Genomic DNA, 25542 nt, shown 5'->3' on the forward strand with positions numbered 1-25542 from the left:
TGGTTGTTAAAATTACATAGAGTTATTTCTTGTAGTGGAACCTCTCCTGAGTTAGTGGCTGGTCTCAAAGCAGCAGTGAGCTCCTCAAGGCAGGTTGCCTGAGGAGGGCAGCACGCTCTTCCCAAGTGCTGCTGTGATCTTTGCCGTTCCCTTCAGGTTTTGCCGTTTCTTAATAAAACAGTCACCAGGGGGAAGAGCACAGGGAAGTAGCAGCTTTCTGAATTTCTCCATGTAAATGATTCTCTAGGTTATTTCTAGATCTCCTTTGAACTCCTAGTTCAAGATCAGAACAAGATCAGTACTACTCAGTTTCAAGAGAGAAAAAAAAATGTCCAAATGTAGCCAGATGCTATTTACCTTTTTGTCTTTCCATGAAATGGACAACTCAAAACTGAACATATGTTTCTGCATATTTGTTGTAAACAGCAATGTGTACAGTTATGTTTGGAGAGATCTGTGAAGCGCAGTGCGGCAGAGGGCCTCCCCCAAGCTCCTGAGGTAAATGGATTTTTTTAATGGGGCTTCCTCATATTGACAAGCAATTTTTCATTAACTTGGCCAACTCTAAATGCAGTGTCTAGCTGTTCTTTGGTATCTAAGGAAGGAGGGCTAATAAGTCTGTGAAACTCATCTTGTCTAAGATTTTTTTTTCCTGGGGAGTTTTAGACTCTGTACATATATATATATATGTACGCATATCTGAGTTGCAAACTTAACGAATTATGACTCCTGAACTTAACATTGCTAGTAAAGTTTGGCATCTCTTAGCCATTAGCAAAGTACCTCTTGCACTTAACAAATACCTGGAAATACAATTTCCTTTTAACACACGACTTCCAATGCCTGGGCTAGAAATGTCAAGCAGGCTGTATAAAGATCAGTTTCAGTGAATGGCTCAATCAAGTCATCTTGAAAACTCATCTGTAATTTCCTACTCATATCCCTCTTCTGTTATCTTGCCTTAGTGTTCAAGTTCCTCCTTTGCCTTCAGTATCATAACCCCAAGTGTATTCTATGCAACTTTCCACACCACCATTTCTTTACAGCTGCTAATTAATGATCCCTCTGAATAAAGCCCTCTGCTTGAACAGTTGGAGTGCCCCTCTGAAAGGCCCCTTTTGTGGGAGACCATCTTGTGGATCACAACAAAGACAAGGCACTTCAGAAAAGAAACTCTTTTACTTTGTAGCCACTTCTCTGTCTCAAATTAATTAGCACTGCTCTGTTTTCAAGTGTAATAACACTCTGGAGAGGTGAATGGAACCTTTCAGGGAGTAAACTACAGCACACCCTCCCACCAGCCTTGAGCAACAAAGCAGACTATAAAGAGTGGTCATAAGAGGTGATAGCTGATTAGGAGTGAGGTGGAACTCAGGTGACTGGAACTGTAATTCACACACACCACACACACCCCAACCTCCTAAAGTATTAGCATTTCTATTACACTCGATTAAAAAAGAGGCCCAGGATTAAAAAAGAGGCCCAGAGTGATCCTCACGTTGGCAATTTGTAAATAAAATACAATTAAAGTTATTTTGCCTGAAAAAAATCCCACATTCTAATCCATCACTTCCTGATGACTGTTTCTTGTCCTGCCTGTGCTTTAAATTTACCCTGTATCCCTGGACACCTTAGCATGTGAACATATGCATCACTAGTGAAGAGGCTACATTCATCTAAGACCATATGCTCGTGTCCATATTAGAGCTGCTGAATTTTCTCCATGAATTAAATGCTCTTGAAAACCGTGTACAGTCAGAACCTATACTGAAAGACTGCCAAAATCCCAGGCCTACATCCATAGGGTTGTACGGGTCAATACTTTATGCTTGTGGGATGAACGTGATAGAGACAAGTTGCCCTGAAGATACCCCAGCTTCTCTGACCAGCATTCACCCATGAAGCAACTCTTTTGGAACCCTCCTGAGAACAATTCTTTCTGTTGCAATCATTCTTCATGTCTTGCTCACAGAAGCTAAGTATAGCACAGTGGGTATAGCACAGTGAGTACTGCAGCTTTCATTCATACCAAAGGCAATCATCTCTGTATTCTCTTTGAGTAAATCTCCAGAGATGCATAAATTCACCATAATTTGCATTTGCTCATGAACAGCATCCCTGTAGGGTTATTGAAATTGCATGTTGTATTATTTGAATCGTTTTGGCTTAGCTGAAGGCCACAAAACTTGAAAGGTGGTTTGTTATTGGTTCTTGGCCTTCCTGCCTTGTGTCAAATTTTGCTGTTAAATATATGAATGTAAAACAACCATTGGCTACAAGTGAATTATACTTCTCATACTCAGATCTAACAAAGAAGAGGAATTGACCTATGCATTTTGTTGTCATGTCCTCCATGTATATGTAACCTTTTGGACAGGAAAATTCATGCATGTGGATTATAAACTCCTCTGAGGCTTTGTTTTTATTTTCCGTGTGAGTACCTGTGCTGCAGTGATTTGATTTGAGCATATGACTCCAGGATATTATTTCATATCATTCAAGTCAATGGGGATCCTGGAGAAAATTCAATTGCAGCAGGACCAGTCTTTGAAGAATGTCACTCTCCGTGTAAGGTGACAGAAAACAGGTATGGTTTTATGGTCAAAAGTAGCCAGTGCAGCTGATCAGTCTGCATAGTGAATGCTAACTCTGTCTCCAATGATGGCAAACAACCTCACTGGCAGAAACCAACCTGGATCTTTTTTTCCCTCAGAAAATTAACAGGAAAACAATAAGCCTGCTGTCAGACAATCTATAAAGAATGAGAATAGTGAAGCGTATCATATTAATTATTCAACATAAACTGTTCACCCTGCTCTTCCAGCAGGCACTGTCTTCTCCTACTCCTACTCTTTTTGGTTTAGCCTGCATCTGCCTAAAGTTCTGACTGGACAATGTTGCAACTGACCCCAGTGAAACATTTTCCAGCCACCTCTGTTTGTTGCATTCATGATTTAGTATTCAGCATATTCAGTTCTGCTTTTTTTTTTTTTCTGTGCTTGTCTAGTGTCTATGAAGGCAAGATGCTGAGAAATGTGGAAAATAGAGGAGCACAACTGCGGGGAGTGGAGAGCGATGTGGAGCAGGTTCAGCTGTGGCTGGCAAAGAGTCATGGAGCCTGATCAAGCAGTCTGTTCAACCCACACGTGTCCCAAGAACTTCAGGGGAATAGCCTTTGTGATTTTTTTTTTCCACATAATTAAGATTGTATTGGGTTCTTAAACCTCTGTATAATCCAACAAAGAAAAAAATTAAAAGTTCGTTAAATCCCCTGCATTAAAAGAAATCCTGCAACCTAGCTGTTTACCTCAAAAAGCTCTTTGTAGTGCCTGATGCTCATGTTTTGTAAGTGTTCCCTGAAGACCAATATTCATCAGCACAGAGTTCAGCACAGTCAAATGAGAGACTCACGGTTTGGAACTGTATTTCTGAAAAATCTTGCATGTCCATTTCTTCCCTTGGCCAATTAATATAACTGACCCAGACATCTCTCTGTTCCTGCCTGTTCTTGCCTCCTTACCCTTATCATGCATGACATGAAACAGTATATGAGCTGACAACAAATCTAGATGTTTATGTCTTCAGTAGCATTATTTAAATGAGCTACTCTGACCAAGAGACTTCTGTTTGTCTTCCAGGGACAGATATTTCCATGCTCTTACTGCCCTTCATGCTGCAATTTCATGGTTCTGCTTCTAAAAATAATTTGCTTTAATTTCTCTCTGTGAAGCCAGTCTAAGGCCTCAGTCTTAAGTTTACGTGTTGTAAGAGAAACTCTGCCTTGATTTTGATTGTTACTTGCACCAGCAGAGAGGTACCAGTGTACACCACAACTGTGAAAGTGACAGATCACTGTGTGTTTAACAAAGACCCATCTGCAAGTTGCTAGTTGCACCAGATGTGTTTAAAATTATTAGAAATAGGCTTGTTTGTTTGTTTGTTTTGTTGGGTTTTTTATCTCAGAGATTATAAATCTTTTAATAAAACCAAAGTGGGTGTATTGATTTCTCAAGTATTACCACACTTTCACAAACGGATTTCTGCAACTATTTCCCTGTTTCCAAGCAACCTTGCTGAGGAGAAAGACAAATTGAACATTGTGCTAACAGATTGACATAAGACTTTGACAGCTATTTTTAATGAATGTGAATCTAAATTACTGCACCAACCAGCTTCATTCAAAATCTGTGGTCTCGGCTAATATAATACTTCTAGTTTATTTCTTTTCACTTTTGCCCAAGACACACAATCCACAGAAATCAATCCAGATCTATAATTATTGGCAGGGTGATATGGGCAGCCATGGTACTTATGCCTCTGACAGCTCCTTTCACAAACTGAGGATAATCTGAACTGAAAAGACAAATTGATTATGCAAGTGAAGATAGACAAATGAAGGCAAGAGTGGATTCAGTCTGCAGAGAACAGAAACATTGAAATTTAGTTCCTTTTCTCTTTTGTAGACACTTGTGAGCTCAGTATCTACACAAGTGTGATCAGTCATAGATAGAGATAGGGGAACAGCAGTAAGTGTCGAGATCAAACAAAAGTCCTGCTTCCCTCAACACAGGAGAACAAGCCTCAGTAGACGGTTCACTACACCCACATAATTTTGTTCCCTGGGGAGCCCACTTACTCTTTCCTGCTTCTTGAACCAAACTGTTTCCTTCTGCCTGCTGGCATCTTCCCTACAGTTTTCTGCTGTACACATAAAACTTGCCAAATAATCCTATAAGGCCTTTATAATGAGAAAGCCCTTCTGTCTGTTGTTGCCTTAGATGGTGGTCCTGTTGTTTCAGCTCTGACCTTGTCACTGTGTAAAGTCCAGTAATTGTTCTTTGTGCTGAAGTGGAAATATGAATGCTTACTATATGTTGTAACTACATCTGTGATTATGAGCTGACATAGGTCCTCATTAATACTGGCCAGAAGGATGCTTTCACTTGAGACCCAACGGACAATTGTTTGTTGTTATCTGAGTGCGACCCCAGTCAGCCAGCACCAGTTCTTGACCTGTCCAAGGGGCCAGGCAGGGCGAAGCAGGGATTAGGAGCCCTAATTGAGGCTAGGTTTCTCCCAGTTTTGTGATAACTAGAGCATTGTCTCAAACAAAACTATTAGTTAGTATAGTATACTATCCTATATTAAAAATATAATAATGAAACATAATATAATATTTTATTCTGATGAACATTTGCTTCAAAATGTCAGTAGAATATTATGTATTGTACCTCAGAATGGGTCTGTGGTGCAAGCAGCTCAGAACAGATGATCACCACCAAAACCAGTAAGTCTTATTCTCTTCCTTCTGTACGGGCTATCTAGCAAGACAAGATCAGCAGTACTTTTCATGCTATTTAAGAGTACTGTCCCTATAATGATCAGAACATGAATTCAGGAATGAGCACTCTTGCTTAGGTGGTAAGGCAGTATGAGCATCTGATGTCCATGAGTTATCTGGACATGTGATACAGAAGGGGCTGTAATTACTCCTAGCAGAATATTAGATGTTCTTTATAAAAAGGCCATGCTTTCATGTGAACATGGAAATATGAGGTAACATATTAATGCCTTATATTAAATAAAAATCAGTGATGATTATGTTCTTTCCCAGCTTAAAATAGAAACTGTGGATCTGTTAATTGCTTTTAATACAGGGGGAGAGGTTTTATGTTTTTCTGTAAAACTATAGAAGTTTTTCAAAACATTTTAAGTGCACAATAGGCCTGTTTGAGTAGTATCATTTTCATTTTCAAAACAAAAAAATAACTTGTGAGGAATGGAATTGCAAAAATAAGTTTTGTTACTTAATGTTAGTGCTCCCATGGACAAGACAACATACAAAGTCTGTAACATGCAAAGCACAGCCTTAAGACATTAACATCGAAATTGGAAAGGCAATTTCCAGCCTGTGGAAATTCCTTTTCTCACATTTGGTATTAACTCATATAGGGAGGTAAGTAGAACCTAAGGCCTCCCATGTCTAAATTTTGATTTTAGAATATGCAGCCTCACTTTAGATAGCTATGTGGTCACAATTAAATGTGTAATGGTCTTAGCCATCTAAGGCATGGGTCATTCATAGCTTCCTTTTAATGCCAGTGGAAAAAACTCATCTCTCTTAAATATGAGTCAAAGTTCATGATAAGTTCAGCAGCCCCGTGGTACTCAGGATAGGTGTGACCCAGCTAGGTTGAGTGCTGGATGGCCTCTTAAGCACTCCTTAAGCAACACTTAGTTTAGACAAACTTCTCCATTTTGGAAAAGTACAGATGGCACATTGAAGTAATGTTTTGTTTGCTGTAAATATGCTTCATGTGGGCCTGTTTCAAATAATCAATTTAATGTAGGTAGGAAAATCATTTTGGTCTTGCACTATGCAGTCTCTGCACTTTATTCCTTCTCAGAAATAAAGAGGCTGGTGGGTGGCAGAGCAGCACATCACAGGCCAGGAATCAAGTAGCACTGGTGAAGAATGGTGAGCTCAGGCTGCGGCAGAAAGTCTCACATGAAACATGATTCTTAATGCATCTGTGTGTTTGGGATTGAGAAAAAATGGTACTTTGCACCAAGCATCCAGGTTGTTTCGTCATTATTCTGAATTGGTTGTCCTATTTTTAAGTAAATTAAATTTTTTTAAACATAACTTATGATTTTCAAAGAATTTTCTTCTCTCTATGTCTTACCTGGTTAATGTGACAAAGACATAAGCATAATAGTAGGTTTCCTGACAATCTAAGGCAGAAAAATACTCTGAGATACCATTTAGGCTTCTGAGGAGTTGTTGTATTCAGCATAGTGTGAAGACCTCTCTCCAGACAGTGTAGCAGTCTTGGCTTTCTGTCCTGAGCATAGTAGATTAAAGGTTTTCACAGATATTTTCTGTCACCAGAGCATTAGATACAGATATTAAGTACTGATTCCCCTGAAGTAAATTCAATCTTTTTGTTAAACACTGAAAATACTAGTTTTTAGACACTCATCTGTGTATCTGCAGGAGGAATGTTTTTAGTGGAAATCCATGTTTTTCCTTGGTAAAACAAACAAACAAACAAGCAAAACAAACCTGTTCTAACTTCAAACCTTAAAATATAAGGGCTTCTTTCTTATCTTTACCACAGGCAGCTGACTTTCTTCACCTCCCAAGTTCCATGGAAAATATTACCTTGAGTCATGGTTTGTCTTTTTCTTTCCTTTTCTTCCTTAAAGACTCTTTAAGTTATTCTTCCTAGTATTCTTTATCCTGAAAAAAATGTGGTACCTGACAGGCTGCTTTAGTTGCAGAGAGGAATAAGTTCAATGGAAAGACTGAACTGGATGCATGTAACAGTCTAAAATGCTTTTTAAGTGCATTTAAGTGGAAAAAAAGCACCTTTTATTTCCACAAATAAGATAATTAACTGAGTCTGTTCCGTTTTGAAGGAAAATCAGTATTTAAGGAAGGAACAGAACTGCATTTCTGTGGGGTGGAGCGCTGACATTGCCCTGCATTCTTCTGTGCAAAAAAGAGCATTGAGAACAGTATCTTTATGCTATCAATTGCAGTAGACGGTGCAGCCCTCAAAGTGAAGCTGTCTGGATGCAAGTGGAAAATGCTGCAGAAATTCAATTTGTCAACATAAATCTTCAGTGAATACATCCTAGTAAACCAGTTTCAGTAATATTAAGTGACTTTTACCTAAGGTTTGTTTCTCAAGGTTGTTTCAGAAAGGGTTAAACAAGGGTACTGGTTTTTAACTTCCAGTGCCAGAATATGTACATTTCCAGTAATCCATACATTGAGAAATCCACTTACAGCGATCAGTGGGAGCAAAATACACAGAATCATGGAACTCCTTGACAGCTGGTCTGCAGCACTTGCTGGCAGCAATTTCCTCAACCTTCATAATCTGAATAGAGTGAGCACGGGCATGGTGACGGGCTCTCATATCATGGTAGCATTGAGTGACAGCACTAGCCATGGTCAAATCTCTGTATTCCCTGTACACGGAAAGCAGCTGTATCTGTGCTATGTATTAGGTCAAACTGTAGTAGAAATTTCTAATTTCTCTGAAGTTCTAAGGAATCATCATGAAATATGGAAACAGATTTTCTTGGTTTGAGATAAACAAAAAATATATATTAGAAAGGAGCCAACAAAATAATAAGAAAGAAGATTATTAAAACCCTAGACATATTAAGAAAAAAATGTGTATGTAGTGCATCACATATTTTATCATATCATATTTATTATATTAATTACCTGAAGGAAGACTCCAGATTATATGACCTCGTCAGCTGCCCACAGTTCAAGATGCAATCACTCAACTCTGAGAGTAGAATTGCTGTGGGAGATCCTGAAAAAAGTAATACATATTAATTATAAAAAAAGGGGACAGTTTAAAAACATACTTTGATATTCTTGCCTGGGCGGAAGTCCCATTGTCACTCTGACTAATAAATCAAATGCACTAAGGCTGACTCATATCCAGGAGAAGGATTCAGTTTTAGAGATACAAAGCAAAGTTTGTATTTCAAAACCAAGAATTCCCAAGTTTGTGTAGCTACAGCTAACTAATCCAGTAACCTGAATCTTACTTATCAGAATTCCTGTGCTTTTCACTTTAAAAAAGTTGCAATTAATGAAGCAAGACTTTGACCTTTGATGTTTCACTTCATTAAGGATTCCTCAAAGTCCTATGAGGAAGGAGGCACAACTTATTTGTTAAAAAACTACTGATCTGCAGTTCACCTAAAGTATTTTATGCCACCTGCTTTCACACTCTTAACAGCACAATTAACATACCTTACAATGAAGCATACAAAGAAATAAAGACTACAACATGAAGCCAGAGAAAACAACCATTCTGTCTCAAAATATGTGTTTATTGAGGAGTGCAAGCTTATTGAAAAGATTGACATAATAGAAATGTGCCCCTCTAGTATTCTTGTGGTTTAAAAATTGCTTGCATATCGTCAGCCACTATTGCCAATGGCAAAGATATGTTGCCATGGCATTTCAGTTGTCCTTTTTCATTATCTTATTGCTTTTTGGCCACTTAAAAAGCCTTCAATAAAACATTAAACAAAAAGCTTTGGACCATAACACACTACACTCTGTAAATGTTGCACAAATATTCTTTGATTAAACCATACATCATATTTCAGAGGCAAGTAATTACTTGTATCATTTACTATTCCAAATGTATGGAATCTGAGTAGAACATATTAACTAGTAGTGGAGGCCTTTGGTCTCAAGTTCACAGTATATCCAATTGTTGTATATCCAATTTATCAAGGCTGGAGATGCTCATACAAAAATTCTACACATTATATATCATAAACTTAAGAATTTTTACATGTAATGCACCAAATGAGTGTGGAAAGCTGCCTATGATTTGCTCTAATTCTAGGTTATGAAAGCCCTCAGAGTTCCTATAGCATTCTGTGCGTATTTCATTATCTTTCTGAGCTAACAAGAATTTTAACCTGTATTTTGCAAATTGAAAAAAAGAGCTCTGTTTCTAAAAGGGGAAAGATATCAGCTATAAATAGTTTAAAATGCTCATACCCTTCAATTGTAACCATTATAATTGGCTCATACGGCTCTTCTTTTAACCTTCCCTGTACTCTTTCATGTGAAGTGTAGAGGATAAACAAAAATGCCTTTATATTATGTTTCAGGAAATTTACAGTAAGTTTCCCCAAGGCTGTAGGCTAGCCAGTCTGGAATATTAAAAACAAACTACTATGTAATACAGAGAACAGATTACATAGCTTTTGTCAGCTGTAGAACAGTCTGCGACTGAAGTCTGCTGCAGAGTTCCTGCTGAAGGACTGGCAGAAAGTTATTACTTGGAGCTGGGCAGCAGAACAACTCTGAGAGAGCAGTCTACCATTTTGGTAACTGTTTCAAACCTGAGTTGGGTTTTATTTTGTCAAACCAAGCCTTGTTTACATTTGTAGTACTACATAAAATTGGCCAGGAACCATTCTCTGGCCTTGAGGACAGCAGGCATGGCTTGGCCTAAATCCATGTAACTAATCTCTTTTATCCTCCCAGGTTGTTTATGTTCACCTGTGCATCCCCTTTAGAGCAGTTAATGTCCTATGGTTATTCCAAGGCATGCCAAAATATTGCTTTGGAGAGGACTAGCTGATGGCAGACAAGTCAGGCCAATATGCAGACACACCTGCCCCAGCCTTATTCTCTGTACTTAATTTGGGGCAATTTTTCACTCAGGTCCCACTCTGTAAGTGAATATAGTATATAGAGTGGATGCAGTATAAATAGTTCTTTTTTTTTTCTACTTGTTTAAATTTTTTTAAAGTGTAAGCCAAAAGACTATGCTGAAAAAGAAGCAACACCTACTAATCTTTCAATTTCTAATCTTTATAGTCAGAATTAATGTCACAAAACTGGCAAAAAGAGCTTTTCAAAATACTTCCCCAGGGTAGGAACTATTTGGCCTTAAAGAACAAGAGTGGATAACTTTCCCTCTTAAAATAACTCAAGGTAATCTTGCACAATTTTGATGTATTAAACCAGAATTTTATGAAAACATATACAAGATTTCAGGTGGGGGTAGGGGGTCTTGTGTACTAAATTCCAGCCCTCTGACAATGGATATATTTCCCTCACCTTTGTAGATCCTTAGAAATAGTCCCTAAATCTTCAAGACTAAAATACTTAGGATAGGATAGGATAGGATAGGATAGGATAGGATAGGATAGGATAGGATAGGATAGGATAGGATAGGATAGGATAGGATAGGATAGGATAGAATCATTGCAGTTGGAGTGAACCTAAAATGATCATCTAGTCCTACTGCTTGACCAATTCAGGGCTGACCAAAAGTTAAGCAAATTATGAAGGGCATTGTCCAAATGCCTCCTAAACACTGACAGGTTTGGGATCTCAACCACCTCCCAGGGAAGCCTGTTTCTGTGTTTGACCAGCCTTTTGGTAAAGAAATGTTTCCTCATGTCCAGTCTGAACCTCCATTGGTGCAGCTTTGAACTATTCCCATCCTGGGTTGCTGCATCTCAGGACCAGTATCTCCCTCTCCACATCTCTCTTAAGGAAGCTGTACAGAGCAATGAGGCCACCCCCCAGCCCCTTCTCTCCAAACTAGACAACCCCAGGGTCCTCAGCTGCTCCTCACAGGACATGCCTTCCAGCCCTTCCACCAGTGTTGTTGCCCTTCCGTGGACCATTCAAGGACCTTCACGTCCTTCTCAAACTGTGGGGCCCAGCGCTGCACACAGGACTCAGGGTGAGGCCACACCATGGCTGAGTACAGCGGGATGATCCGCTTTTGGCAGGTGCTGATGCTGTGCCTGATGCACCCCAGGATGGGGTTTGCCCTCCTGGCTGCCCCGGCACACTGCTGACTCACACTGAGCTGCTGCCCACCAGCATCCCCAGATCCCTCTGTAGGGTGTAGTGGCTGCTCTCCAGACACTCCTCTCCCAGTTTATACCTGTGTCCAGCGGTACTCCATCCCAGGGGCAGAATCCAGCATTTGTTCTTGTTAAATTTCACGCCATTGATAAGTGCTCAGTGCTCCAATCTATGCAGATCTTTGCACTTGTCCCTCAAGCACCTCTCAGTCAACAGCACCTCTCAGTTTGGTATTGTCACCGTACTTGCTAATGGTCCATTCAAGTCCTGTATCCAGACCATAGATAAACATGCTGAACACAACTGGCCCAAAATCTGAGCCCCGAGGAACACCGCTGGTGACTGCTCACCAGCCAGATGTAGCCCAACACACCACAAGCCCTGGAGCCCTGCTGTTCAACTAGTTCTTCATCCAACACAGTGTCTTCTCACAGCTGGACAACTTGTCCAGAAGCATACTGTGAGGAAGAGTATCTAAAGCTTTACTACAGTCTGGGAAATCTACATCCACCAATTATGATGAAACACTTATAATCAAATCATCTAGAGGCTTAGGGATATGTGGCTACATTGTACTGACTTTTCAAACACATTTTTCTGAATTAGCAAAACAAAGAAACTCATAGGAATTCATTACTCATCATGCTTTGTTAGCATTTTTTTCTGATGTTGTGCTGCAAGGAACATCTGGCAATATTTTTACACAGGTGCTTAGCTTTCATGCTTTTTTTTTTCTCGAGGAGCTATTTGCTATATGACTCCTTTCTTGATTTTTCATCTGTCTTACTGACCAATCAAATACTCTCAGCCAATCTAAAGACTCAGAGAAAGATTATTCGTTGGTGTTGGTGCTGAGAAGGGAAATCGTCTATACATGTGTGATTCAAGAATGAACAGCAGTTGATTTGATCTCAGACATTAACTAAGACACTGTAATAACTACCGAGAAACAGAACATCTCTCTGTAGGAAATAAAAAAGTCTTCACCATGAAGCCTTGAAGCTGAAATGGCTTTTCAGCGTTAGAGTGGAATTCCTTCACTAGCACTGTTCTCTATGCTTCCCTTACATTTCTGACCAAGCTGTCACAAACCTGCAGGTTTCTTTCATATTTTCCCTTCAGATAAGATTCCTGTACGTACTCTTCCTCTGTAAAATAAATACCCTGATTAAAAGTAGGAGGTGATTAAGCTACTGATGAAAGAAGGGCTTGAAAGTATAAATAGCTGCTTTTGTTCTGTCACTCTGACCAACACACTAGAAACTTCTGGCAATGTAAGTTTCAATAACATACCATAGCACGTGGTATATTCCATCATATTTAAAAGAGTCATTCTCCACAGTGAAGCAGACATATAAAAATTTGTTTCATTAAAGAAGCATAAGACATTTTTCAATGCTTTTGGGGTCCACTCCACAGTCCCATTGCAAAGATTATGCTAAATCATCCTCATAAAATCCTGAGAAAGAGAACCCAAGATAAAAGTTAGTGTTGATACAGAAGGTAACAGCAGCCCTGTATCAGTGATTAAAGAAACTATGCATGCAGTTAAAACAAAGCATTCCCTAATTTTGGTCTATTTCAGATCTGTTTTCCATCTTCGCTAGGACTAGTCTAAGAGAAGCTCATGATTGCTTGAAATATTACTCTTTGACTACCTTCTCCCCAGCTTTCTTTTTTTAACATAGGTTCTTCTGATATCTGGATCCTCTCTCATGAGATATGCCACATGCCTGGAAAGGAAAAGTTACTTTCTAGTGGGGCCTGGTGAGCATAGCTCTTGGTAGGCTTGCCACAACTGCAAGGTAATGTGTTGCAGTTTTCTGTTGCCCTGGCTGGCCAGGCTGTCCTGTTGATATCTACTGCATTTGACAGCATCCACAGAACAGGAAAGAGGATGTGGCCCTGCAACTACCAGGATGACTCTGGGCAAGGCTGCAAATATTTCTATCTGCAGCTTTCAAGAAATTAAATAGTATTCATGGGGGTTACAGGGAACCTGTCAATCAAAAAAAGGCCAGGTCCTGGAAGTGAAGAAACAATGTACGATGGGTCCAACTTCAGCAGTACAGAAAATGGAACAGGAAATACAGAAAATGGAGAAAGAGGAACATACATTGTATTGGAGTCACAGTTTAGAGCAAGGCAGGAGACCTTAAGGGTGGGGAGTCTGAGAGCAAAGTCTTAGTTTGGGAAGATGCACCATATGTATCTAGGGTTTATAGATAGTTTTTACTTTTTTCCACAAATATTTGTGCAAGTTACATGGCTTAGCAGCAAGGTTTGCTTGTCAGCAAGGAAGTAGCTCTTCAAACGATTTTTCTTTCATGAGGTCTTGTCTAACTTTTTTCCCATTGTTGTGACCCAAATCAGGAGGAGAGATGATGAGCACTCCAGCATGAAGTCCTGTAAAATCACAGCTCTTTCATGATAAAGTCATTTCTGAAATGCAGAAATAGAACAGAGACAGGACAAGTAGAAAGTAGGACTGTGTCCTTCTGTCTAGATATGACTTCATGCTCAAGCTACTGCCAAAAAAGCAGTTTGTACCATGTAGAGCAGAAGCACTTGCAAGGAAGGCAAATTATTTGTGTGGCTTTCATCTCCCTATAATGTCAGACCTTTCTTGAACTTACATTACCTTACTCTTCTGAATTGCTTTCTGTCCAGCAGGGTTTTTCCATAGTAGATCTGCCATGATAACATTTTGTATTGATGGGTACAAAGAATTTAATTCAAGTGATAATATCTCTTGAAGGCAAAGCTGGTTTTTTTCCATTTGCCAGTATGAGACTGGTAGGTCTTTAAAGGAGAAATCCATAACCCAGTGAACATCTTAGTCCTTGCATCTGTCTAGTAAACAATGAATTATGATATGAGAAGTAGGATGTTGTTGCAATTATATGTAGAAGAAAACCTCTTGTAGAATACTACAAAGGAATATCCAGGTAAAAAAGGAGCCTGTAACTCCAAAAATAATTTTTTTAGTCAAACAGGACGAAATGCCTAGCCAAGAGGTGTGCCTGAGCCAAGTGGTCAATCTAAACTTGGAAAAGCTAAACATGGGCCAGAATACAAAGTTAAGTGTTGATAAAATGCAGCCACAGTTAATGGTGCCATGGTTTCTGCTCTCATGACAAACGCTTACAAGGCTTTCTTACCTCCAGGCATGCTATGTCAGGATGATCGGAGAACAGCTACAACTTTTAGGATGTTGCCAGACAGAAGCCTCTGCTACCTTGGTTTCTGCTCTGTGTCACCCATCTTGCGAAATGACACATTTCCATAAGTTCTGCTGCTGCTGCTATCATTAAGCCAGAAGAACTACCATCCTTGAAAGTGCCACATGATGGTCAACAATGTGGTTCACCTTCTGTCATTGTTTTGTGTACATCTTCTGTGCTTTACAAAGCTAAATGGTTCCCACGGCAGTTTGCAGTAACCCTAGCCAGGATATGTTGCCTAGAATTGAAGAAATAGTTCTCTGGACAATTTTGAATATAGAAAGGCAAAAAGCAGTTCTTTAATTGATGCGCTGTAGCTGCATCTCCAGAAATAGATGGAACTGCACTATCTCTTTCATGGCTGTTTCTAAAGCATGTAAGGAGACAAGGGATCTTCTCTTATGGTATTGACATGTGAGATTGTGTAGCTTCATTGCAAGGCAACTTTTTTTTTAATCACACCATGCTTACTTACAATTTTCCAGGTTGGTTGTTTTGGGGTTTTTTTCTCAGCATCTTGGATGTAAGATAAATTTGCCCAGTATCTGTGACAAAACAGATACTCCATTATGAAATGAAATACAGAAAGGAAGTGTTTCTCTACACTCTTACTGCCACCAATACTCTTCCCGATATGGCACCTTCTCTCTAAAGACAAGGAATGTTAGTAAAGGAACACATTACTTGATATCCTCTGATAACTCTGAAGACTGCAGGTTGGCGTTTGAGGAAGCAGGACATGGGACAGTGATAAATACAGCAAGAATTCTTGGAAGAGAAAGATGGCAATGTTAGGAGTGCTGGTCCGGTCCTATGCAATAACATGCTATGTTTGCCAGCATACGTTGCTGTACCAGTGGTATCTTATGCAGACACAAGCTGCTGACATACTTCTCATACGCAGAGCAAACTTGCCTCTTGAAATTCTGTGAGAGTAAGAAAAGTGTCTCTGTCTGCTTTAAATGTGTATCTGAAAACAAGCTGATCATCTCTTTGATGACAGTACATGATATTGTTTCCAGGAGGAAGAAAATAAAATATCTTACCTATTTTAAAACTGAAGGTGTGTGATAAGAAGGAATTACAAAAAACTCTAAATAAGCCCCACTCCACTATCACTTTTTGGAAAAAACATCTGTAAGGAAATTTACCATCATTCTAATTGCAGGAAACTATTTTTCCTGAGAGATCAAAAAATAAGCATGTTTTATGGGGAAAAGATGCTATCAGCTTCACTTTTCTTGAAAAGTTATCTTACCTCAACAGAAGAAGAAAGTATATTGTCTCTCAAATATTTCACTATTTGTTGTCAAACTGTGCTGAAAAATCTCACTGGACAATACTTGAACCTATGTAAAATGACCCTACTAACGAATTTGAAAAACTGTAACTTGTGCTTTCCTGTATATATGTGCCACTCATTTTCTCAAAAAAACAGAAATAAATAAGTATGCCTAAATACTAGCCCACATACAGTACTATTCTGTTTCTTGTGACAATTAGTGTACCAGAATTTAAGCATTTACTTATTTTGATGGGGTATTGACTATCAGTGTAGAGTGCACAACATAGAAAACAGAAAAAAAGGATTAAACAATAAGTCAGAAGAGAATATAAATTGTCTAAATGTAAATGAACTCAGCCTCAATGTCTTTTAAGTTTTTGAAACAAGTTTGACACAATTAAGTGAATATTCATTCTCCAAAGCAAGGATTTGTGAAGGGAGTTGAAAGAATGCATGTCCATGAACACTAACGGAATTGCAGGCATCTTGTCTGATAGAAACTGATAATCCTGCCATCTTCAACGGCAGAGTTACATACAGAGGTAGAGTTGCACAGCTGGCACCTTATAATAACAACCTAAATGAATGGCGAGGGATCAAATAATCTCAATCTTCAGGAGAGGGGCCTGAAAGTGAAGAAGAGTGTCTGGTGTCTTTCGTGCTTGCAACAAGAACCCTTACGGTTGATGGTTGCGCAGACTCTTTGTCTCAAAAGAGAATGAGTGGAGGGTTGATTCTCCACATTATTTTCTTCCCTCCAGCAAAGAGGAAATGTCCACAAGACAGATAGGGACCAAAGGAGCAAAGGACTCATTCTGTCCAGGCAGCAAGAACTCTTTATTGTGAGCAAACAGAAGGAGGCAGAGTGAGTAGAAAATACAATAGGTTTAGATAGAAATAACTCTTCCTTGGTTGACAGAGTAGTTAAAAACATGGGATTAGGAGTATTACAGTCTCCTAATCTTTTGCATTTTTCTCATTTTTTAATACGCAGAGGTTAGAGCACTGTTTTTTTAAAAGCAAATCCTCCATCTCCAGTGAGCTCTGATTCAGGCTTACTCTCAGAATCTTACTAATAAAAGGATTTTCTGAATTCAAACAGTATAAAATAAATCTGTACTTATGTAAGAGTTTTCCACTTTTACATTAGGCTTATTAATTAAATGCTCTATTTACCAAATGCAACAATTATAGGGCAATAATTCACCACTTAGTAGGGATTGACCTGCCTTTGTCCTTATGTTTCCTTTCTATTCATTTATTCTGACTTCCACTCAGGAAAAAGTGTTAAAACTATCTTATTTCATGTACTTATTTTCTTCAAATTAAATATTTATACAATGAAATGCATAGAAATACAGTATTTGAAAATCTAGCTACTCAAAAATAACACTCAGTATCTTTTGGAAGAGCCCAGGTAAGCACATAATAACAACTGATAATAGTGATCTAGATGATTGCTTTAATCTACTAAATAGTCATTCTATTCTGACAGTAGGCAGAATATTGTATCAATTGATTTTCAGTATGTAAAAGTATGTCTGAAATCACCTGAATTGAATTCTGTTTCATTTTGAACTAATTCTGTCATTTTTGTAGAGCCTTGCTTTAGATTTTGGAAATAAATATTCAGTATGACATAGATTAAATAGTCACACAATAGTTGCCACTTCGTAATAGTCCAATGACTGTTTTCCCTTTGTATCAACAGTACTGCAGGAAGTGGTTTGGACTTATATTTGTTCTTCATGTATTTTTTCTACTTTAAAAACAGTCAAACAGCATTAGCATGTACTTTTTCTTAATATTGCACAGCAAGACAGAGAAGAAAATAACAGCTCTGAATCTCTAAGATAAATCGTCACTCAAGAAGGTCAGGGACTTGTCATGGACAGTTTGTCTATATATTTTGCTATCCAGGTATCTTTTTTTTGTGACTGTTAAATCTACAGTGGGATCCACAACTACCTTGCACAGCAGAAATCATTTACTAAGAGAGCTGAAACTTTCTGAGACTTGATCATATAGCCAGCCTTAAAACTACTGTCAGATTTCAACTTGTGAAAGATGATTTTCTCTCTTGTCACTGGCAAGACCTATGAGGAAGGGGAACATTAGCTACACTGCTGTGCTTTACTTTCTGGGCACTTTTGGAATAGCAAATACCTCCTTACCATGACTGGACATGCAGGGGAGCAGCCTTGCTCTTTGAGGCAGATACTGCTATCCCTTCCCTCCAGAGAGACTCAGAAGTGCCTTTTTGCAAGCATCAAGGAAAACACACAGGCCAGACTTTTCACAGGTGTCTTCACTAATCTAGCAGTGCAGCTCTGATGGTCAGGGTTAACCATAGATGATCAAATACAGAACAATTTGCAAAATGCAAGTCTTAACCCACCTTAATTTGTGTCCTGAGCTACTAAACAAGAACACACGCAGAGTTCTTTTAGAAGCAGGGAACAGTTTTTCATAAAAGGCGTACCACTTTTTGTCAGAAGATCTTAGCAAACAGTAAGGAAGCAGTTTATTTTTGCCTGCCTACATAAAAGATCTTCATTTCATGCTATGCTTTACATTCTTTCAGACCTGTACAAGGACAGTGGGTTCTGGGCTTTTTTTTCTTATCAAAGAAAGCATGAATTCAACATCAGTCTTTAAGCCATGACAATTTTTGAACACATACTGTAAATTGCAACAACAAAAAAGATACGCCTGTTCCTCCTGCAAACCTGAGTTCAAATCCCTTCCTAGGCTACAAGCAAACACAAACATGTGACTCTGATCCTGGTTTTCCTCTTTTGCATACATCACAGGGGCTGTTGCAAACCAGTATGACTTGCAACTTCTCTATTAAAGCAGCCAAATGATAGAAAAGAAGGGCAGTTTATAAAGGGCAAGATGCAGCTGTAGTAAAATGCCTGGGAATAGGAAAGTAAATGGGCAAGGAGAGTGGTGCTACAGTGGGAGTGATGTAGGAAGTAGGTGGATGTTTTTTGCCTTCCATAGGAAACATTCAGTCCTTTTCATCAATTAATGATCAATTTTACATAGCTTGTATTTTTTAATCCTTCAGTCAACATCCAAACCTGAACAATCTGTGCTGGCAGCAAATGCTGCAAGCTGTTTTGAATTACAGAAATTATAGAGAATTTCCTTTCAATTTATGCCTGGTAGCATTTAACTACTGCAAACATGAAGTCATGTGACCTTCCTGCATATAGACACTAAAACAAACTTGTTAGCAATTTACCTGAGAGCACTGGTGTTTTACCTTGCTTCCTGATATCCTGGGCAAGGATTAAGACTTGTCTGGCCATCCAGAAGGTACATATTCATCAAAGTGGATGTGCACTGCTTTATAAGTGACTGTAGCACATTAATAAAAATAAAGGGAAAAAGCTGCTAGATTCTGTATTCCATAATTTGATTGACTTCTGGTTTCACGTTCTGGAAAGAACTAAACTTGGGACCTATTAGGCCCAATAGCACCTGAAATACATAGGAATGGGAATCTGGAACCCACAAGAGCAGAATAGTTCTAAAGACGAATAAATGGTATTTGCTAAGGAGTAAATGGTACTTTACGGGAAGTGTAGAGGGAAGAAAAATGAGCAATTTTTAGCCATTTGCCCACCACCAAAACTTTCTCAGAATCTTATATTCACTGGTGGAGAGCAGGCTGACCTCATTGAAACGGCTCTTCTCCTTACTTCTTACGCATCAAGGTGAATTAAATCCTGCTAGAAATATGTTTCATTCCTTTATAATGTTAAGTTTCCTTGTAAGTAATCCCCACAAGTGTGGTATACAATGATGAACAACAGAGATCTTTAGGTTCAGGAAGTAAAATATCTTAGTAGCACAAAATGAGCAAGTCTGAAGACCAAGTTGCACCTTTTCCATTGCTGACATTTTTCTCTCTTTTGTATAAAAATGCAAAGCAACTTCAGGATTGCATCTTGTGTCAACAGCTAATGGTGAAGACAGAATATAATAAATTTTTTCTTTAACAAGCTGTTATCCCGGACCAAGTAAACAAATCTGATAGTGTAACACTAAGATTGACTCAGAAGCAAGATATGAAAGCAGGATGACACAGTTTCTGGAGAAGCAATTACCCTACTCATATTGCACATTGCACAATCTGATCAAGACATATTTGGGGTATAGTTTCTTGGGAGTCAAAACAACTCATGATAGTCCCATGGGTTGGGTGGGAGTCATATGCCCCAAAACAGTGCTGACAAACCTTTGTTAGTCTGGAGGCCAGAGCCATGCACAAATATGTTAACTGGGGATCTCTCCTTCTGCTGCTATTAGGTCTTCCAACTGTATTGCCACCTTAGGATATTTAACCTGGAAAAATATATTAATAACTCATTCATGGAACACAGCAGCATCTAGCAATACTCAAATGTACCTCTGGAAATGTTCAAGCCAGGGTTGGATGCGGCTTTGAGCAACCTGGTGTAGTGGGAGGTGTCTCTCCCCATGGCAGGGGTTGAAAATAAGTGATCTTTAAGGTCCCTTTCAACCCAAACCATTCTTGAATCTATGATACAGAGAGACATAGAGATCCTGGAGAGAGTTCAGTGGAGGAATACAAAGATGGTTAGGGAACTGGAGCATCTCTCTTCTGAGGGAGCTGAGCCTGTTCAGCCTCAAGAAGAGACATCAGAGACAGTACCTCCTGAATATCTATAAGTGTCTGAAGGGAGGGTGCCAAGATGATGGAGGCAGGCTCTTCTCAGTGGTGCTAAGCAATAGGACAACAGGCAACAAGCAGAAACTGATGCACAGGAAATTCCACTTGGACATGAGGAAGAACTTCTTCACTGTGCAGTTGACTGCACACTGGAACAGACTCCTCAGAAAGGTTATGGAGTTTCCCTCACTGGAGATATTCCAGAAGTGCTTGGATGCAATCCTGTGCCATGTGCTCTAGGATAACCCTGCTTGAGCAGGGAGGTTGGATCAGATGACTCACTATGATCCCTTCCAACCTGATCCATTCTGTAAGTCTATGATATGTAGAGTGTTGAACAAACCTCTGAATGAAGTTGATAGATCCCACTGTCACTACAGCCAGAGCAACTGATTGTTTTCTGGTTCTCAGTCTTGTTTTTCATTGTACACATTTAAATAGGTTTTATGCTTCCCTGTAGCAGAGGTGTAGGCACTCCTTAATCACTGATAATTTTCCCAGCAGGAAGCAAAGCTTTTTTGGCATACACAGTTATCTATGTTTACACAGTCATTCAACTTAATTATTGACCATGACAGCATTTCTTTCAAGGCATTACCTTTCTTAGATGGATTCCCCTTCTCCAGGAGGATGATGTTATGCTGTGTATTAAGAGGTATTCAACTAATCTGGAACATAGGACTTTTTGATTTTGGATAGTGAGAGGATAATGAATGGCCCATTGCTTCTTAAGGCTTCAGAGTCCTTTTCACCTCCTTATAAGAAAATGTGTGTCTTGAACATCTCTATGCAAGAGTATTCCATTGCCCCTTCCCACCTCGCTGCTTCCTGTATCACATAATTTTCTTCTTAAGTTCTTTCTAACACAGAAGGGTACGGTGCCATCCCCTGTGATTCTGTTAAGTTCAGATCTCTCATAAGACAACAGAGTGTAGGAAGTTTGCTGTAAATAGAAAGGCACTGAGTTCACTGCTAGTGAATAATTGCAGTTGTAAGGTATTTGTCCCAAAACATCAACTAAGATTAGCTTTCACAGGAGGGAAGAACAGCGTGACTCACCACTAGAAGGCAAAGGTACTAATCAAAGGCAACTTTAGCAGCCCTGAAATGCAGCTTCCTCAGTGAGAAATGTTCTCTCATGCTGGGGCAGAAGTATAGAGCCTAACATAACCTACCTCATTTGGAAGTTAACTGCATCTCCCAGTCTGAACTGCACAGAAAATAGAAGAAAATATGATGTAGAAAGTGTAGTCTAACTGAAGGGAGAAGAAAGCAGGAGTTGCATGTTGGACTAAATGATTTAAACTGTATAACCACATGGTTGTGGTTCCCCCTCACTTCTAAGTTTCCCAAATTAAATGATGAAAATATTCAAGCCTAACTACAAGGAGAGGTGCTGGCTTCCTGCAGCCCTACGAACAGGCATCAGGGGTCTTTTATCAGCATACTTTCTCTAATAGGCTAACAGGCCTTATGGACTTCCAGGTCTGGAAACAGGCAACAAATAGTCTCATCCTGGACAAGAAAGACCTTTCCAGCTCCATCCTTTCTGCTCCTTCACCCTGCCTAATTAGTGAAAGGAAATCATCTGTTTTGGTGAAGCAACGGTTGTCAACTCTTTTCATAAGTGTTGAAACAAAATTAATTATTTCTGTTACTACAGCCATTATCTACACTCTACAGCAGCCAGTCACAACAGTCAAGAAGGCCAAATGTCTGAGTAGGAAAGAACTTGAAATGGACATTACTGTCCTCCTTTCCTCACAGAAGGTCCACTGGGTCCTTTTAAGACCTGTGTAGGAGACTTTGCTGAGAAGCATGATGGCTAAAGGAGTCAAGAGGTAAACTGTGGCAACTATGGGTACAACTTCTGTTATCTTGTTCTTCTATCCAGAAACTACATAAAATCCTCCTCTCTTTTATGGTCTGCAACTGACACCATGTTGTAGAAACACCAGAAGTAATCTCTTATGTCAAGAACATGGTATTAATCATTTATCTTTTCTATTCTTCTATTGGAGGCACCAAATTCATTCTTGTATGAATGGTCACGTGAAAATCTGATGCTCCATGTCTTGATTAATCTGCAAATGCTGAACTGAGGTTGCTCTTTGTATCCTTTACAACTACATCTGAGGCAAGAGATTCTCCAGAAGCTCTTTTGCCGTCAAAACGTATATAACATATATTATACATATATAACATATATAACCACAATGGAAATCTGACTCATTTGATAAATTTGGTTTTGTTACCAACTTCCTGAATGCTATCTACTTTATTCATGAGGCATCAATTTTTTTCCATGGTCTCATCATCATTATAAACACCTGTTTTTCTCATTCCCATTTATCTGTCAGTGGCATTGCTCCTGTGTTTCCCTTTAGATTCATAAAGAGCCAGGTGCTACAGTGTGCCCTCATTCTGTGATCAAGGACACCAGCTTCCTATGAAGCAAATAGGTTTTCACAAGCTGTAAACAGATTACACCTTCAGAGTGACTGATAAATGTCAGGAAGAAGAAAGGTCAGGTGTCTGGTACTGCAAGGTTGCTCTAATGAGCTCTGTTAACAGAGAAAATCAGAGATCAGGAATTCATCATTGTCTTCTAGAAATAGTGTCTGAAAAGTAGAATTAAAATAGGAAAGGGCTCAACGTGTTTTGTATTAGGATTTTCACAGAAAATCCAGACAGATGCTGTCAGTGTACTGTCTGATTTCTAGGATTACTGAAAAGGGGAAGAGGATCACAGGCCACAGTTCCAAGTTCCTTGTTCCCAGATCTGATAGACCAAGAGCAGTTCATAACTCATGGTCTAAGGCTAGAGGAAGGAAGCACAGGGCTGTACTAGGCTGCAGCTCTGGCCCTGGTCTGTGTGATCAGGCAGTGCACTGTGTCCTAGCTGCCTGAGACAGAGCTCAGACGCTGGAAAGTGGTCAAGGCAGAAAGAGCCTCTAGCAACCAAAAATAGGAAGGTATAGGATAGGAAACCAAGCCAGATGAAGAAATACACAGGAAATAAACTGGGTGAAAGGGAGATAAAAACAATATACTATAGAAATAAAAGAACAAATTTCAAAATAAAAGAGAGTTACACAGCATTGACTCTAGATAGCGCACCTGTAATTCCAGAGTGAAGAAATCTCAGTGGAGTCATCAAGGGCACACACTGGTCCGTGGAAGATTTCTGTTACCTCTCTCATTTCCTCAGGATGCCCCTACCTTGTTGAGAACCAATAAATGTAGTTCAGACTGTAAGGAACTGTGACTTACATGCCGCAACTCTCTAAAATATTTCATAAATGCAATTGATGCGGCAGATATAAAAGACACACTCGTGTAGATAAAATTGCATGAGAAAAGTGTTTATTTTACCAGTTTCACACTGGGGTGAAGGGGAAAGAACTGCTTAAAAAATCTGGAGCTATGACCACACCAGAATGCTCAGCAGTAAACTATGTTAGCGTTTCCCTGGAAGCAAAACACTTGGTTCAGGCATGATCACAGCATCTGACCTCTCTGTTAACAACAAAAATGAAAGTGTGAAGTGTGGATGTGGCTTGCTCACTGTAGAATGCTAGGCCTAATGTTTAACTACCCATAGCCCAGCTGACCTGAAATCCTGGAACTGAGGTTAATGTATGCATGTGTGGAGCCACCACGTATCTCTGCACAAGAATGCATAGGGTAATCTTTCTTGTAGCACTGACAAGAACATTTACATTTTTTTTCCAGGTTCTGTAGTTATGATCTGAAATGTCAGAATCAGTAACTTCAATTTAAAAAGGCTCTACCCTCTTATGAAAATTTATGAGGTATTTAATGTAATACTCCCTCTGTTTTATTTTAAAAAAGTCAGTATGTTTTTGTTGCCCTATACAGAATTCAAAGATTTTAAGGTATGTTCTTCCTTTTCAGGGCAATACTATCTAAACACAGTGGCTTTAAGAACTGGTGTCCTGGTTCTGGCCCAGATCAGAAGGAAGGGATGTGACCAAGCCACATTACTCTTTCCAGTAAATTGTTGTTTCCAGTAAATTTCTGTTTCCAGTAAATTATTCTTATTTCAACCCATGATTTTTACCCTTTTGTGCCTTCAAGTCTCAACTTCATCCCTAGATCAGGAAGGGGGAAGGGAACTGGGGGGGGGGAGCAAGCGAGTGTCTTCTGGCTTGAGACAGTCTTCTTGGGGGCACTGAATTAGGGAGTACTATCCCTAAACCACAACAGCTGGTTATTTTACACATTGAACAAATGAATGAACTAATACCAATGACTGCAGAGAAAATGAAATAAATAGAAATTTATGGCTAGCCAGTCTTGTCCTGCTTGGTCTCCTCTCCATGAAATAGTTGACATTGTGGTAGATTATCATTTCATAGGGAAACTGCTGATGAAAGGCTTTTCTCTTGCACAGAAGTTTCAGGGCCAAATGGAAACAGTAGCTTGAGCAAAAGTTTTAAGACCAAGGACTCTACAAGGGCACTATGATTATTCTTCTACAGAGCATTGTTTTCCTGTGTTCCTATATAAGACCAAATTCCAGCATCACCTTCTTTGTGTTTACCTGCCAAAGAGGGAGTAAAAAAAGCCTCACTATGTCAATCTCACCCCTTTGCTTGCTTGGTAGTCCTGATTTAAAGTCGTGTCTCTGTTCCCTAATCCTACTGCACTCGGGAGGGAGGAAGTGAAGCTCAGTGAGGAGTGTGTAGAACTGAGGTTCCCTTCTCCAACCTCAGAAGCAGGATACAAGCATAAACAAAGCAAACAGCTCACTGTCAGGTGCTGAAGGAGTTTACCTTCTCCTGAGTTACATTCTCCTGAGCGGTGAATGCAGTGTGACCTGGTGAGCACAAAGACTAGCTACATAGCATTACTGTGTGCAAGCATAATAATTCCTTAAATTCCTTCATATTCCTAGGAGAGGTCATTTGGGAAGTACTGT

The 25542-nt window shown here is 39.3% G+C and overlaps 3 long non-coding RNA genes across 3 annotated transcripts; all 3 read left to right on the forward strand.

Annotated features, from left to right (window-relative positions):
* The first annotated feature begins 136 nt into the window (after positions 1-136).
* LOC135406612 (uncharacterized) lies at positions 137-1431 on the forward strand. The gene is made up of 2 exons (XR_010426373.1): positions 137-231; positions 427-1431. It is a non-coding gene; the product is annotated as an uncharacterized LOC135406612 (long non-coding RNA).
* Positions 1432-1571: 140 nt separating this feature from the next.
* Positions 1572-3260, forward strand: LOC135406613 (uncharacterized). The gene is made up of 2 exons (XR_010426374.1): positions 1572-2587; positions 3008-3260. It is a non-coding gene; the product is annotated as an uncharacterized LOC135406613 (long non-coding RNA).
* Positions 3261-22858: 19598 nt separating this feature from the next.
* LOC135406614 (uncharacterized) lies at positions 22859-24635 on the forward strand. Its single transcript, XR_010426375.1, has 2 exons — positions 22859-24412; positions 24516-24635. It is a non-coding gene; the product is annotated as an uncharacterized LOC135406614 (long non-coding RNA).
* Positions 24636-25542: the final 907 nt, after the last annotated feature.

The sequence above is a fragment of the Pseudopipra pipra genome, chromosome Z, assembly GCF_036250125.1.
Source record: "Pseudopipra pipra isolate bDixPip1 chromosome Z, bDixPip1.hap1, whole genome shotgun sequence".
Classification (NCBI taxonomy): Eukaryota; Metazoa; Chordata; class Aves; order Passeriformes; family Pipridae; genus Pseudopipra; species Pseudopipra pipra.